General features: G+C 38.1%; 1 protein-coding gene and 1 pseudogene across 2 annotated transcripts in view; both read right to left on the bottom strand.

Annotated features, from left to right (window-relative positions):
* Positions 1 to 17664, bottom strand: part of PEX5L (peroxisomal biogenesis factor 5 like) — a 538178-nt gene that overhangs the window by 398656 nt on the left and 121858 nt on the right. The window lies entirely within an intron of this gene.
* Positions 11365 to 11810, bottom strand: LOC131757277 (endothelial differentiation-related factor 1 pseudogene; annotated as a pseudogene).

Genomic DNA, 17664 nt, shown 5'->3' on the forward strand with positions numbered 1-17664 from the left:
ATTTATAACAGCCAAGATATGGAAGCAACCTAAGTGCCCATAAACAGATGAATGGATAAAAAAGATTATATATATATGCACATGCATACAATGGAATACTACTTAGCCATAAAAAAATGAAATTTTGCTGTTTGCAAAAACTTGGATGGACCTGGAAGGTATTATGCTAAGTGAAATAAGTCAGACAGAGAAAGACAAATACTGTATGCTTTCACTTATATGTGAAATCTAAAAAATATAATGAACTAGTCAATATAACAAAATGGAAAAGACTCACAGATGTAGAGAGCAAACTAGTGGTTATCAGTACGGAAAGGGAAGGGGGAGGGGCAAGATAGGGGTAGGGGATTAAGAGGAAAGTAGAGTGACAGTGGTTCCTTGAAGTATCTTCCTGGAATGTCAATTTTACTATACTCTTTAGATGAAGACATTTTACACTAAATAAGCATTTATGCAGAAATGTCTAGATGCATCACCATGGAATAGAAACAATGACATCCTACACCAGAACTCCAGAGTACGACAACTCTGAGATCACTACCTGCCAACTCTATCAGGATGTCTAGGCTTTTCTAGTGACTCCTGATATGTTCAAGGGTCCCAAGGGGGCTCACTCAAGTTCAGAGGGTGAGTCCTGTCTGCTCTAATCTTTCACTAGCTGGTGTGGATCTCAGATGTTCTTTCTTGAGGATGGAGATCAACACAAACATGGCTCTGGAAGCGGAATATGTAAGAACCTGGTCACCTCTGTGTGACTACTGCTGCCCAGCCTTAGCATGGATGCTTAGTTCAGCTACTTTCTGTCTGTCTGAGCCAACTTCTTCTGCAGCCCAGCACTCTATGGATGTCCTGTCTGCTGGATGCCCTCCCTTGCTCTGGATGCAGGAGCGGGGTGCTACTCTCTTCTTCTGTACTGATTCTTCCAAGCATCCCCAGGTTCTTCTCAGAGTCTAGGGCCTTTCATCTTGTGTAAAAGGAATCCTTGATCTCTCCCCAGGCATGTCCCATATCACTTCCAGACAGGCATATGGCCATGGGCAGCTTACATCCTATGACTGGAGTTTATTCAGGTTCCTCTACAAGTAACTGACACGATCTCCTTTACCACCTTACAGTACAAATACAGATATGCTTCACAAATAGGTACACTTTTTGTTTTTCAAATCAATTGTTCATGTTCTGCATCCCTCCTCTAATTCATTCAACCACTCTAGGGCCTACTCTGTCCATAAGGATTAGTCCCTTCTCCAAATGGCAAGCAAAGAAATGTAAAAACCCAATTAGTCTATTAGCACCATTGGTTGGATGGTCACATGTTGTTGTGGGATTCTAATCTCAAAGGTACTTGTCCAGGCACAGTTACACCCTTGCTGGCACAGGGTGCAATGGTATCTCATGCTTGCCTCCAAGGTTATTGCTGTCTTAGTTTGTGCTTCTAAGATCAGCCACTGCTCCCCTAGTTATGACTGCATGCCTGGTAGATGAATCTGGACAAGCTTTCAAGTTTCAGCCCAATGTAGTGCTGAAGCCACAAATGTCTGGGCCCAATCCACCTTCCTTTTCCTCATGGTAAGTTACTTTTGGATAACAGGGCAATTGGTAGGTTTCCCAACCAGCAGACCTTTGTTGGGGCTACGCTAACCCAACAAAAAAATTTTCTTTTATTTTTAAAAATAATTTTGAATGTCAAAACCAGAAAGGGCTCATTAGTTTTTCAGGAAATCTTTTAACTCCTTATTCACTTTGGCTCCCCTCAAAAAGTTTTGCATATTGAAGGATATTATGACAAGGAAACTATATTGAGCATCTGTCATCTCTGACTCTCAGGAGAAATGTGCTAAAAGTCACATTAGGTGTCCCAGTCTCCCAATCTAAGAATAGCTTTAAGTTCTGAGTACAGCTGATCCCTGCCTCAGAAAGGGAACAAAGTTTCACTTTATTTAATATCTGGCTCCCCACTTCACACTCTAGTAACTTTTCAGTATGACAGATAGTGAGAACACAGCTTTTTCTTTTTTTTTTTTTTTTTTTCAGAAAAAAACAGCCCACACCTAAACATTGTTATTCCTAAATTCTGAGTTAATCTATTTTATCCATGGTTACCTGATTATACATAGGTGTCTTATGGATTGTAAAGCAAAACCCATATTATTTTTTATAGATAAAACATGAAATGGCAAAGGCATTTTAAGCTTAAGGTGAGAAGTTATGGGCCGAACCCCCAGATTCATGGCATTTAGGGGTACTTTGGAGGGAAAATTGAGAACTACCCTAGGGCTCCAAGTGTAAAGACATTGTTAAACTACAGGTCTTCTAACAGACCTTAAGAAACACTATTAGGGCTAAAGTTTTGAATTTCCATGTTATGTAATATGCATTAATAAAACTATACATTATTACTTCTCTGCAAGAGTGGTTAGTGTAACCTGTACTCTTATAAATATACAAGACTATCAGACTTTGCAAAGAAGGAGAAAAAAATTCAGCCAGTCAGAATTCAGTGATGGTCCTGCTACATACAATACACCCATATATGACGAGTTTTTGTCAAAGTACAGTAGCTAACCTATAGTGATGGTTGATAAGATAGTGCATAAACTGCTAATAGAGCAATTTTAAAAGGTTAAAATGTTGAATAATTAAAAACTAAGAAGATTTTACTCTGAAAAAACTGTCAATGACTATGAGAATGCAATAAGATAGAAAAATCTTAGGTGAGAATATCAGACAATATTAGAATATGTTTCCAATTTTTCGACATGACAAAGGGGACAGTTTGAAGAATATAACTTGCCTTCCCTCCCACAGTCTTCAGCTTTAGAGACCATTCAGTGTCTGACTCATACTGGTGGCCTATGGGCCAAATCCTGCTGACTGACATATTTACTTTAGCCAGCATAGTATTGTAAACATTTTGAATAAATTGCCAACATTAAAAAAAATTGTACAATTATAAAAAAGGAATTCCTAAGTTTCTTTAAAAAGAAAAAAGAAGGGGTTTCCCTGGTGGCGCAGTGGTTGAGAGTCCACCTGCTGATGCAGGGGACGCGGGTTTGTGTCCCGGTCCGGGAGGATCGCATGTGCCACGGAGCGGCTGGGCCTGTGAGCCATGGCCGCTGAACCTGCGCATCCGGATCCTGTGCTCCGCAACGGGAGAGGCCACAACAGTGAGAGGCCTGCGTACCGCAAAAAAAAAAAAAGAAAAAAGAAAAAAGAAAAAAGAATTGGTAACAGTTGTGTGTGGCATATGACCCCCCATCAGGACCACCACTCTAAATGATTCAAGGAGATGCCATCCACGTGGATTCCAAGTTAATGCTAGTCCCTAGAACTGAACAGTATTTTGATCCTCAACTCCTTATCTAGATTGAATCATTCATTTATGTTACTTAGGCAACCCATGTTTAAGGATTCTACGCACCATAAACCATGTACAAATATTCAGTATTACTCTTCTTTTCCCTATGGAAATCATCAGTGTCTAAATGGAGCTTCTGTAAGAGGACAAAAAAGGGGTCAGAACCAGGGACTCACTACAAAGATTCTTCAGAGTTGGTCAAAATAACAATCATGGAGGAATAGGCAGGTGAGGAATGATCACAGTTGTCTAGCAGCTGACATTGTTCCAAATCTAGGAAAATAGTTGAATTCTAGGAAGTCTGTCTGTACAGAAAAGGAACTACCAACAAGACTGCGTGTGGGGAGAAATCTCTAATTTTAAGAAACAAGGCAGGATTCTCTCATCCTTATTGAAGTTGGGAATTGAGCAGGCAATCAAAGTTGAGGTTTAGTTGCTGGTATTGCTTTGTATGCTGAAAACCATATCATGCATCAGTGTAAAACCAACATCAAGGCAAATCTGGTAATGAGCTCTCCAACTGGAAATCTTGGGTTTGCTGAATTATTCGGAATGATTAGGAATGGGGCTGGTCAAATTCAGGAGAGAAGGTTATACACACAAATACATTGAGCCCTACGTGGTGATTAAGTTTACTCAGCTATGGGGGTTGGACTGATAAGAGACAAAGGGTCTAAAAATCAATTAGAGTTGGACTAAAAGAAAGTGCTGATGACTTTAATGCCCTGAAATAAATTGTTATAGAAGAATGGCCAACATTCTGTAATTCAGTGCAGAGAGTTGAGTGGTTTCTTACCATTTAATACATTTCTTCATGTCCAAATTGAGTCAGTCCTCCTGAATTACATATAGAGCCATGGGTCAAGAATTTTCAAACTTTTAAAAAATCTTTCCAATCCAGGGTTAATCATCCTTCCTTATTAGGCAAACAAGAATGTGTTCCAGATGCTATCCTGTCTGTATCCACCCTTTGCTAGAAATTATGGAACTAGATTCAGTGCCACACAAATGTGGTCAGAAGCTGGAGCAGCATGGCAGCATTTTGCTGGCCAACTGAGAAGGCAACTGTCTCTGGGCAAATGCACAGTACAACCTTAGCCATAGCTCTACCATCTGGTACTGATTTTACAGTTGCATTTCCTAAAGACTCAGCAAAATGACAAATGAATGAGAAAGTGATTCCTTCCTTGTCAATCTAATTATTTATGAAAAGTCACCAGTTTCTTCTGTACTCATTCATGTGATGTTCCAGGACATGGCATGACTAATTAGAATGAACTGGACAGCGTAAGCGGAACCAGGTCCTAAAACTGGGGCAGAGATGAAAGAAATAGCTCTAAATTATATCTATTTAATTGATTATTCATGTATAAATTTTAAAAATAGTGGCAACTATTATTACTCTCACCTATTATTGACCACATACTAAATATGCACTAACATTCCACATCTCATTTAAACAGTAATGGAGCCAGACTACCTATTTGAAGAATTTCCTGGGTTTAACAATCTGGTTATAGATGGATTGGTGGTGGGGGTGGAATGTGTCCTTTTGTCACTTGCAAAAGCTTTATCCAAAAATTAGAAATGAGGCAAGAAATTGGGCAGCGTATATTTTTTCCACTATCTTATGAGGACACTGTTTAACAGATTCACCCTAGGATATTTAGGAGAATGTCCTTTGCCCAGACTTAGTGAAGATACATGTTAATGTTAATTTATCGATGTGTGTCTGGTAGGAATGCAAATAATTTCTGTTCAGTTGCAAAGATAACACTAAGGGTTATAGTTTATTGCCTTGTAGGTGTTTTGTATCTATTAGCAAATTCATTTTAATCATTCTCTTGTGTGATTGACTGTATAACTCTCCATTTTCAAATTACCTTCTTTGCACCGGCCTTTCCATCTCGCTGGTTTGCTTATTAGTTACTAAACTGAATAAAATATTAGACAATGTTCAGTCTATATTTGCATCAAATTCACGTTCTTAACTTTTGGTAAATGAAAACAGATATTCTGGAGGCATGGCCATTGCTGCTGATTGTTGGACCAAGCAACATATGCAGTCCTGCTGAATATTACTACAACTGCCATAGATTCTCCTGCATCCCAGAGTTGACAGCTACTGCAGCTGGATGTACCACCAGAAGGAGAAAAACAACAGCTTCTCTCTTCTTTCCAACTTCCCAGCCATTTGCAGAGCCAGCAGAGCCTCCTTTTGCACAAGGTAACCAAAAGAAGGTTGGCAAGAGTTCAGAAAGTTTGTAGACTTCTTGCTAACCATGATATTTGGAAGAATACAAAAAGGAAGAGATGGAACTTAAAAGAGAGCTAAAAAGCAAATAACTGACACAAGGAACAAATAAATGTAGATGGAAGGGGGCACTAAAAATACCCCCTATATTAGCTATAAGGTACATAGAAGGTGCATTAATTATAAATCCCATTTTACAAGATATGTGGGTTCAGAGAAGTTAAGTAACTCACCCAAGATCACATAGCCATTATGTGGCAGAACTGGGATTTGGATGTAGGCTTAATTCTAACATTGACTGTTTACCCATTATGCTATATTGTGTCCCTTACAAGGTGGGAGACAAATAAGAATAGTTGGTAGTGCAGTAAGGCAAAGTATTGAGAAGATTAAACAAAAACTGATGAAGCCAGGGTGATGGGAATCCAGCAACCAGCAATATTAGGAGATCCGTGCAAGCAGGTAAAAATCTATGGCCCCTAAAAACATCCCCATCCATCATTCTGAAACTTAGATTCCAGTTCTAAACCTTAGAGGACTTAAGAGAGAATGAAGGGGAAAAAATGAGGTATAAATTACTGGATAGAAATTCAATCACAGAACAAGCCAAGAGTGGTTAGAAAGCCACAGGGTCCAAGATAAAAGATCTAGTTAACTAACTGAAGTCTGTATTGGGAATTCCAGGAGATAATCGTAATTGCATCTTAGTTGATTATTTTGTTCCTCCCCGTCATCATTCTATAGTGATTAAGGACAGGATGAACTTCAGATGAGTGTTTGCTCTCTCCAAAGAATTGGAACTAAAGGCTTGCTCATTAATTGTCTGGTCTCTGCTAATACACGTAGAACTCAGACAGAATGAGCTTAAATTAAAATACAGGAGAATGTCTGCATAGCCAATTTTTAATTCAACTTTAGAGAATACTTATCAATGAGATCTCTTACCACTTATCATTCACACACTCATTAATTCACTTAAAAACATAAATTAATCACTGAACTAAATCCTGGGAATACAAAGATGACTCAAACTCATTCCTTGCCTTCAAAGTTCTTGTCATCTGGAGAGGAGTCAAATATGTGTTGCTAGCTATCTGTAATGTAAAGCAGAATTAAATAAAGAAGTAAAGAATTGCAGGAGAAGAGAAAATAATGGCTCAAATTCTCACTGAGGGCGAGACGGGTTTAGAGAACAGGCTGCATTGTGGTGATTCTTAATTAAAGCAGGATCATACTATTTATATGAAATGTGTGTATGTTTAAAATTTTATATTTTGAGGACACTAGTAAATGTGGATGTATCTCCTCTTTTAATAGCTGTGATGTGCTTTTAAATTTATATCCCTTGCCCAACACCACACACAAACATGTTTGTATTTGAACTTAAAACGTCTGGATGTACTCACAGGGTAAGTTTTGAAGTGGCGTGAGGTGGGGAAGGAGATGAACAGGTGTCTTGTACTTTTTAGTTCATACACTATTATTCTGATTGATATTTTTAGGATAAGCATGAAATATCTTTATAATAAATTATCTTTCATAAATAATACCTCTTTTTTTCCAGATCAATATGATTCTGACAGGGAGAGCATTGGTAGGACTGGGGGCAGAGGAAAGGAAAAGGAGGATAGTATACAATTTTAGAGTAAAGAGTTATGGAACTTGAGGCTAATTGTGTTGGGTCCTAAGTGCTTGAGTACTCAGAAATCTTTTAAGTGAAAGTGATAGAAAACTGGACTTAATTTGGCTTAAGAATAAAGGGAAATAATTATCCAAAGTAACTGAAAAGTCCAGAGGAGATGTCTTTTTCAGGCATAGCTGAATCCAGGTACTTAAACACTAACTTCAGAAATATTTAATTCTTTATTTCTTGCCTCTACTTTTCTATAGCTGGACTTATTTTCAGGCATGAAAATGGCACTGGCGGTCCCAAGCTAATATCCTATTGGGTTAGGAACCTGAATAGAAAGAAAGCTTTATATTTCCCCAAGTTCTAACAGAAGTCTCAGAGCCAGCACTCTTTGGCCTGACTTCAGCCATGTCCCCCTGTGAAGACTCGCTGGTTCCAGTGGATCTGAGGGCTGCATTCAGTTGCATTTGCCTCATTTTCCCACCTCAAAAGTGTCTTCCCCTGAAAATGAGAAATGAGCAAAAAGCTTAAGAGACGTGCTTAAGGCAGTTATCAGAAGGGGAAATGGATTATGGACAGAAAAACACAACAGAAAAGTCATGCTAAGGGATTTTCAGATTTGAGGAAAGGGGGCATGAAATCTTAAAGCCTTTAGCATGAGTAAGAAATGAGAGCCTCCAGCTAATAAGACACAACTACAGTGTGGGGAATGATAGGCTCCCTGCATGCATGACAAAAATGACCTCAGAGACCACAGTAGATGATCAGTTATTCATAAGAAAACACCACTCTGGTTGTTTTCAGGAGAATGAAAAAAATCCATACTGCAAGATATGGAAGCATAGTCCCAAAGTAGCTAAAATGACATTATTTTTGCTATATAATGTAGAGGTTTGTAAAGTGAGTAGTATATGCTTCCATTTGTCATTTGCCTTATTTGGCTGATTTTGAGCCCATGTCTCTATCACCTTGGTTTCAGTCCTGAATGCGTTCTTCTCTGTTTCTTAATGGTGGTTTCAGCACTGGCAGCAGCTTTTTCATAGGGGGGTAAGAACTGTGTGTCTGCTAAAGTGTTCCTCATAAGTGGGTGTGTCAGAAACAAGTCTGAAAGATTGAAAATACACACACATACACACACACAATTGTGGAATATAATCTGGGCTCATCCACTGTCTCACCATCTCCCCAACCCCTGCCAGCATTATGACCTCATCAGACATGATAATGGTTCATTAAGAGTTGACATACTTTTGTTACTCATTAAAGTTTAGAAGATACAAAATATCATCCATTACTTAGATTAACTATAGGGGAATAACTACACCATGCTCATGTTTGTTCATTCTTCATTGCCATAATTTTCTTTTTAGATACTGGTTGTGGAGGGGATGTGGGATTGAATGACATGAGCTTTAAGATTCCTTTCAACATATTAACACTGAAATTCTGATGTAACTATGATTCTATGAATTCACATCAAAATCTAGCTTCGCTTTATTCCTCAGTGAAAACCTATAACAGCCTCTTACCACTCCTAAGGTGTTACACTGTTTTTTAGAAAATACACCACAGAATGTTTGCTGTAGTATCATGAGTAATTAGAAATAAAATAAATTTTTCAAAATAAACGAATTTTGCTTTATGAGCTAGTGTTCTTTACTTTTTAATCATATTTCTATATGATGAATTGTAAAACACCCTAATATGCAGTAATGCTCCTTGTTATTAATTATAAATGGCAGGTGGATGTAATCCACCAGTTTATATGCTGTTGTGTTTTTAACCTCAGTTCTGGTTCCAACTCTGGCTGCTTTAACCAGATAGGCAGCTTTGAACAAGTACTAACCTCTCTAAGCCTCAGTTTCCCCATGCCAAAAAAAAAAGTAGCTACTAACTTAGCATATATGGCAGGATATTATGAAGACTGATCACAGAAATGTAGATGAAAAGATTTTACTAAATTATAAACTACATATAATTTTAAAATATAAAGTATATACAGCTATAGGATTTGGTGTGAATGCAGACCATAAGCTCTTTAAGGGTAAGGACGTGGTCTATTTTGTTCATAACAGTGCCTGACGTAATAGACACAATGAATATAAATAAACATTTGTAAATGAATAAGTGAATGACTATTTCTGGACTACTTAACACTAGGCCAGTGTTATAGGTTGAATTGTGTTGCCCAAAAAGATAACATTGGGACCTCAAAATGTGACCTTATTTGGAAATAAGATCTTTATAGATATAATCAAGTTAAGATAAAGTTATACCAAATTAAGTTGGGCCCTAATCTAATGACTGATGCCCTTATAAGAAGAGGGAAATTTGGATTCAGAAACAGAGTGGAGAAGACCATGTGAAGACAGATGGAGAGACTGGAGTGATGCATTAACAAGCCAGTGAATGCCAGCAACCACAAGAAACTAGAAGAGTTGAGCAAGGATCCTCCCCTAGAGCCTTCAGAGAGATCATGGCCCTGCTGACACCTTGATTTCAGACTTCCAGCCTGTGAGAGAATGCATTTCTGCTGTTTTAAGCCACCTAGTTTAGTATTTTGCTATGTCAGCCCTAGGAAATGGATACAGCCAGGATCCTGAACAATGTGGCACATGTTTGTGATGATGAAGGGGATCACTGTTTGATCTCTGTCTTCATACTTAGAAATTTTGTTAGAAGAGAATTTGATTTACCTTGACTTATCTGAATGCCTGGAATAATTAATTGTCACAACATAGGTTTCTTTATTATCCTAAAGGAAAATCAGCAATATTTATTAAGTATTATTAGCAATTATTCTGTCTTGGATAACATAATCTTAAGCTCACCCAACTGTCTAAATCTTCTGTTTTCTGACCAACAATTACTTCCATCTAAACTATTTTTCAACATATACTACTTAGCTGTTAATAGTTCAATAATATGATTCCCAAAAGATATATGGTTGATCATTACACAAGCCATATTTCCAGAAAGAAATATTGTATTTGCTGTAGGCAACTTTCTTGCTACAGTCTAGTCATTGCATGACTTGCATAGATAACTATTGCTTGCCCGTAGAGTTTAAAGTAAATGTACCAATGGGCTATGGGGCAACTCCATCTCAAAACATTTAGTGACCACATAGAGATTTGAAGACTGGAATAGCCTTCTAAGAGAGATTACTTTTGGTCCACGGATTTTGTGTGGCAATATGACTGGTGCATCTATGTTACGGATATCATTAAATGATAAATGATGACATTTGTTGTTAAGGCAATTTTAAGCCTCATATCAATGGTTTGTAACCATCATTAACGTACAACCCTTCCCACTTTTCCAAAATCTAAAAAATGTACTTATGATTCAAAAATCTTTCTTATGAGGTACTCCCAACTTTTCAATTCAGTTTTTTCAGCACTTCTGAATTATTATATAAATATAAAAAGTTCTCCATAGGTTCATCATAGGACAGAATTTATAGAAACTTCTTCTATGTGGGTACCCAATTAATATTCAAAGACATTTCAAATATGCCAAGATTTGTCATGAATTATGCATTGTTTTAGATTTTTGTAATCTCCTTACTTTGAAATATGTGCTATAAATCTTGCTCTTATTTCTCTAGTTTCTGATATAACATTTTTATTTGAATCATTTTTCTGTTCTAGCTTTTTTCTAAGGAGTAAACAAAGTATGATGATTTGCTAAAATTAGAATGAAGCTAGCTATTTATTTATTTATTTGTAAGGGCAACAAATGTTTATTAGCTTCTCTACAAGCCAGGCTGAAGACGCAGCTCCTCTCCCAGACGGTGGCTGCCCACCCTGTGCGAGGTGGTCCCCCTCCGAGCTCCCTGGAGCCACACCCATGACGGGGCAGACCCCGGGGGAGAGGAAGGCAGCGTTCTGCACCCCACGTGAGGGACGGGGACAGGGAGGAAAATTATCAGGAGAAGCAAACACTTTGTAAGGTTCTGTTTGTGAGATTGACAGCAGGTATTGGTAGAGGGGGTTCTCGGGCAGGGCTACCGCCCTGTGTTCAGCGTGGCCGCGTGAAGAGACCCACGCTGGCGCTGGTGGTCTAGGGGAACGAGGCAGACAAGATCAGCCGGAACGCACTGATTTCGAGGCTTTGTGTTCATTTCGCCCTCCGCCCCTTTGCGATCGGCTTCCCAATGGCTTTCCCCCAGAGCTTGAGGCCGATGGTTCTCTCGATCTTGCACAGAACCTGGTTGACAGGAATGGCCCGGCCACATTCATAGTCCGCGATGACCTGTGGCTTTTCGTTGATTTTCGTCGCCTGGCCCTTCTGTGTCAGCCCTTTGCTCTGCCGGCCCTGCTGGATCACCTTGCCCACCTCCAGGGTCACCCGGTCGTGGTGCAGCTCCTCAGTCTCCCGGTCCAGCTTGGCTGTGTTCTTGGTGATCCAATGCTGTTTGTTCTGGCCGGTGGCCCATTTCTTGGAAGTCTGCACATCCTCTCCTCGTCTCCGAGCTGCTAAGATGGCCTGCTTGGACTTGGCCTGGGTGGCTGTGGGGCCCTTTTTGCACAGCACTGTCGTGTGTCCCAGTCACTCTCAGCCATGGCGGGGCCGGCGGGACTGACTGGGCAGGCAGTCCGTCCGGCGGCTCCTGGGCAGCTGCTGGAGACCCGGCGACGCTACGTCCCCTCGTCGCTCGGCTGCTTCCTAGAATGAAGCTTTTTTAAAATCTCAAAATGTCTTAGATCGCACAAAGTTGTTTCTGTTGTTTTTCTTTATGTGCATAGGTGCCAGTATTGTGTAATGGCATTTTATTTTTTAATTTTTGTCCACAGGATTGTCAAGGGTTTGCTCAAATATATTAGGTTTCACATTATTGGACTCCTTTGGTCAGAAAAACAATAGTCTCCATGCCAATATCCAAGCTGACCCAAGCTGATCCATTAAAAATATAGCATATTATTGCATTTTTGTCTCAACAGCCATCAAATAATGGTAAGGCTTTTTTTTTTTTTCATGTTATTTTGGAGACATCTGTTTATCTGCACCTGGAACTCTAGGTAATGTATTTGTGCAAGATATCCCAATAAAAAAGGGGACAAGGACAATGTCAGATAGAGTGGGGAGAGTATTTTCCAATTTACTATTAATATGATTATTAGCTTCTCATTTAAAAAATACCGCCTTAATAATATTTGCTGCCATGCTACTATTCAAAGAAACACTTGCAGCATCCATATTTTGGCAAGAGAATATGAAAAAATCATCTGTCTGGGAAACTATTTGAACAGTATCTTCAATAACATAATTTTTAACTTTTTGTTCTATTTAATCAATGCTGAAATAGATGAACCTCTATTTCATTTTCTCATTTTTGGACTCACATTAATAGATCAAAGAAATTAGAGATGTTTTGATTAAACCATTATTCTGCCTGAAAAAGATAATATCCCTGGTGAATTTTAAAAAATCATTAGAATTTAGCAAACTGGATTTTTAAAAAATATAGGCTTTTGTATATAGAAAAAATCCGATTAATTTGATCATAGAGTAACTGTGAAAGATACATTATGCAGATATATTTTTGTAAGATAATTTTTTGTTTTGCTTATATGAATGTTTCACTTAAATTGATTGTCTATCCTTAAGTCACCTGTTTCACCCTTTCTGTTGCTTTCTGATAGTATATGACCAATTTATCTGAAACTTAAACTGCTTAAAGGCAAAAAGGCATAGTAAAACCACAGTCAAAATTTATCTCTTCTAGTTCCTAAATGTCATCCAAATCGTACAGGTATACATTTCCAGTTAACAGGTGAAGGAGTATTCTTCAGATTCTGCTCTCCACCTCTCCATTCTAGTAGATCCTTTGTCAAAATCCATTTCCCCTGTCACGTTTTGCCTCGTGTTACTCTTGGCTTCCACTGCCCCATTTTGATCTTTTCTCATCTTTACAGATAAAGACTCCCAGACTTAAAGAGGTTTAAATAACTTGCCCAAAATCACAAAACTAGTAAATGTTGACACCAATCTGTCTGACACCTAAACTCTTATTCTTTCTACTATTTCAAAAACTACTCCAGAAAGAGGGATTCCACGTACATTTGCGTGTTGACTATGAAAAATAAATGTTAGAACAATGCTTCTCAAACTTTAATGTGCATACAAATAAACTAGAGATCTTGTTAAAATGCATATTCTGATTCAGGAGGTCTGGGGTAGGGCTTGACCTTCTGTATTTCTCACTAGCTCCAAGGGGATGCTGAGACTGCCACATTTTCAATAGGAAGGCCTTGTAAGACGTAGCAGAAGTTGGATGTTGTTAATAAAGCTATACTATTGGATTTTGTTCACTACTTTTCTTACAAACCCTCCACAGTTTTTAGTGTATATTATCTTACTCACTCTTAAATATTTTTAAGTGATGATCATGAGTCAAATATTTTGAATTTATTGTTATAATAAAATAAATTCAAATAAATTAATAATCAGGATTATTAGTTAATCCGTAAGTTCCTCATGTCCTTTTTCTTTTGCAGTGGAACTGGTGAAGCCATCATGAATAAAATAAATGAATTGAATATGATCTACTCCATTCTCTTGAGGCTATTTTCTCAAGAGAGACAATGGGGATTATGTGGACAATTTTGAACATGTGCTGTCTCCTGCCCCTTCCAACATTTTTATCAAGGTGAAAACAGACACAAGGAATGTGACAAACAGCCTTAAAGGAGATGCAAATCACCACAGGGTGGACAGAAGAACAGATATGACAATAGGGAAAGGGGTGTTCTCAGAGAAGCACAGGAATTGGGGCAGAGCTTCAAGAACCAGACAAACCTAAGTTGGAATCATGGCTTGCCTCCTACTGAGCATGTGACTTTGGGCAAGTCATTTATCCTTGCTAAGCTTAGTTTTCTAATTGGCAAACATCTACCTTGCAACGTTATTGTTATAATATAACAGAATGATGGATGTAAAAGAACCTGACACATAGTAGACAAGACACAAATTGATATCCTTTTCATATTTCTGCATGAAGGTGAGCTGCTAAGTGCAGATTTTAGGCATACAGGCTTGAGGGGGTCTTCCCAGCTTTTTCTGTCTTGTCCCTTCTCTGGAGTTTCTGTTCAGTTGTCCTCAGCACCAAACAGTATCACAGAATGAGGTCTAGCGGAATTAATCTAATCCCAGACAAGGCACTCTCGGTGATAGCTGGGTCACTCAACATCTCACTTTTGTTTGCACATACATTATAATACTATGGGTCCTAAATATTTTACCAATTAATGCAGTTGGGACTAGGCCCATCCCTACAGTCATTAAATCAAGCCTGCTTGGTTTGGTCAGAAAGCATTACTTGACCTACTTGTGCAGAATAAATCTTGCATGTGTTTTTGATGCAGAGAGAAGCCAGAAAGTTTAAATAATGAGTAATTAAAATCCTGAAAACAATGAATTCCACCGTTTTTAAAGCAGATCCTTTGGTGAATTTCTGTTAGCATTTGACATTTAGATCTTTAGTCATACTTAGCACAAACCACGTTTCTCAGTACCAACCTCCTCTCCCAAATCTATGATGACTACCTTTAGTTATAGCTATATACCTATAGTTAGAGCTATTTTGGACACCATTTAAACTGATTAGTAATGAGGCATGAAGAGCAGGGTGGAAGTAGGAAGTTAGGTCTAGGAGTCATCAGTATGCTCACCAAAACAGCAAAGTGATTTGAATTTTCCTATCTGGATGCTATTTCAGAAGACAATGGGAATGTTTTTTAGCCTCTGGATTAATGGGTTTGGGGTGGAATAACCTTTCTGGGAAGATATATTCATCTCTATAGCTAAGATGGCACTACGGTCCATTTTAGAGCTTACTGTCTGTGGATTAAGCAGGTGCTTCTGGATGTCCAATAGCCGAGAAAATACAATATCACTAAACAGATTTCCTACTTCTAATTCATTGATTTCTCCACTTCCTTTATAGCCATTATTCTCTACCTTCCTTCACTTCCATGGTTATCTAGCTTGGATTCTGCAGTCAAATATCACAATTAGCCCCTGACCCTATCCTCTGCAACACATCTCCTTGAAAAAGCCCCATCCTGAATGAACCCATCACTCATCTTTGCTGAGCCTTCACCAGAGCAATTAAGTAGATGGCAGAGAAAAACTACACCGCCAGGCAGACTTATATTGTTCGTTTGCCTCACCTGAGTCCTTGACACTGCCCAGAAATCTCTTCTTCCAATAAACTTGATCTTCCATCCATAGTAACTACCAGTTCATACCTTCTCTATTCTTCTCTGACCTCCCATCCCCTCCTCTCATCGAAATTTTTTGCTAATGACATAGCATAAGACATGCTAGAGAAAATAGAAGTTATTGGTTATTCTGGATGTGTCTGTGAGGCTGTTCCTGAATGAAACTGACATTTGAATTGGTAGACAGAGTAAAGCAGATTGCCTTCTGCAATGTGGGTTGGCATCATTCAATCCATTGAGGGCCTGAATAGAGAACAAAAGGTGAACTAATAGTATTTGCTCTCTGACTGATAGAGTTGGGACATTATTCTTCTCCTGCCTTCAGACTTGGACATGGGCTGGAACTTATACCGTTATCTCCACTTGGTCTCCAGTCAATTCCTTTCAATAAATCTCTATCTATCTATCTATCTTATTATTATATATTATGTAAATATTTTACAAATAAAATATTGGTTCTGTTTTTCTGGAGAACCCAGAATAATACAAGCACCTAGCAGATATTCATGGACTCAGAGATAAAAGGGAACTTAGGAACTATTTTACCTCTCAAACCAGTTCTTGCAATATGATAGACATCTGAGTCAGTTCTTACAATTTGAGACAGATTGTATAAAGTCAGTGTTTGACACTGCAACAAAGGTTCTTGGGAATTTTATGTGTAATGTTCCATATATACATTTACATATATGTATCTGTTCATTTCTCCATAGAGAAGCTGCTAAGCTTTCATCAGTTTCTTTTTAAAAAATTTTTATTATGAAAAATTTTAAACATATACAAATGTGGAGAGAATAGTATTATAAACCTTCATGTACTCATCACCCAGATTCAACAATATTAACTGATGACTGATATTACTTCATCCTCATCCCCTCCCACTATTTTGAAACAAATCCCAGACATCATATGATTTTATGAATAAATGCCAAACAGTTAATTTACAAATACATTTTTAGGACATAATCCTCTACTGATTTGAAGATTGCCTGTATTTACACCTTGAGTTGAATAATGTATTCATTAATTTTCTATTCTCTTTTCTTTATGGACATTCTTCCATGTATGGGAAAGAAAAATATCTCTCTGCCAACTACTCAACCATATTTTTCTATTTATGTAGACTATTTTGAGTAGAGAGTCAAATTTTGGTTCTGTTACTAAGTATGTGACTTTGGGCAAGATTTTAGCTGTCTCTTTTGCATCTGTAAAATGCAAAAATGCTTGAGGATTGTGCCTGTGACATGGCACTCATAATGTTGGCTATTATTATTATTATTTAATATGACAACTAGAACTAGAATATGCAGGTGAAAGTGATGGCATCTGTAGAGCTAGAATATGCAGGTGAAAGTGATGGCATCTGTAATTCTTGCAGTGACTCTAAGAGTCAAGTATATAGCATATGCTCAGAAAATGCCAAGAAGCAAATAATTCACCTTTTCCTCTTTTCATCTTAGAGAATGCCAAGTGCCCTTGTATGCCCTTATAATAGCTTTCTCCCATGCCAAGGGGATAACAGGGCAGACTGATCCACTCTAATGGCACGCAGAGTCTCAGCTTATGTCTGGTGATAAATAATGAAGAAGAAAACGGATTCTGCCTGTAGTCAATTATCTCAGGTCCCTGTTTCTTAGTCTTCCAATGGGCCCTCAATAGGGACTTATGTAGCCACAGAAACAAGAGCAAAATTGAGAAATAAAGAAAAAACAATTCCATCTGTCAAACTGATGGTGGATGCTATCCAAACCTGTGAACAAAACCTGAAGTGCTAATTCTATGCACTGCTGATGCCTTTAATTATGTGACTTTGACAGATGGAAAGATCATTATGCAGTTTTTATTTAAGAAGCTCTTGCAACTGTAATTTTTGTGCCAAGGGTAATCAGTCACATTAAAGAATTTGCCAGAAAGTAAACTCTACCTTATTTATAGCTTACTAGGTCCTAATTATGCTTCATAAATGGACAGTCATATAATAAGGCAAACACAAAATATACAGGACTGCAAATTACTACACAGCAGTTACATGTCAGAACAGGCAGCTATTTCAAACCATATAATACTTTCCTGGCAATATGCAGCAAACACACTCCAGATAATACCTTGTTGAGGCAGAATTCCAAAGATCTGAAATGATGTTTTTCCTCAGTCTTGGTTTCAGCAAGACCTTCAGAAAGTTCCTGAATAATCA

This window comes from Kogia breviceps, chromosome 5 (assembly GCF_026419965.1).
Source record: "Kogia breviceps isolate mKogBre1 chromosome 5, mKogBre1 haplotype 1, whole genome shotgun sequence".
NCBI classification, from domain to species: Eukaryota; Metazoa; Chordata; class Mammalia; order Artiodactyla; family Physeteridae; genus Kogia; species Kogia breviceps.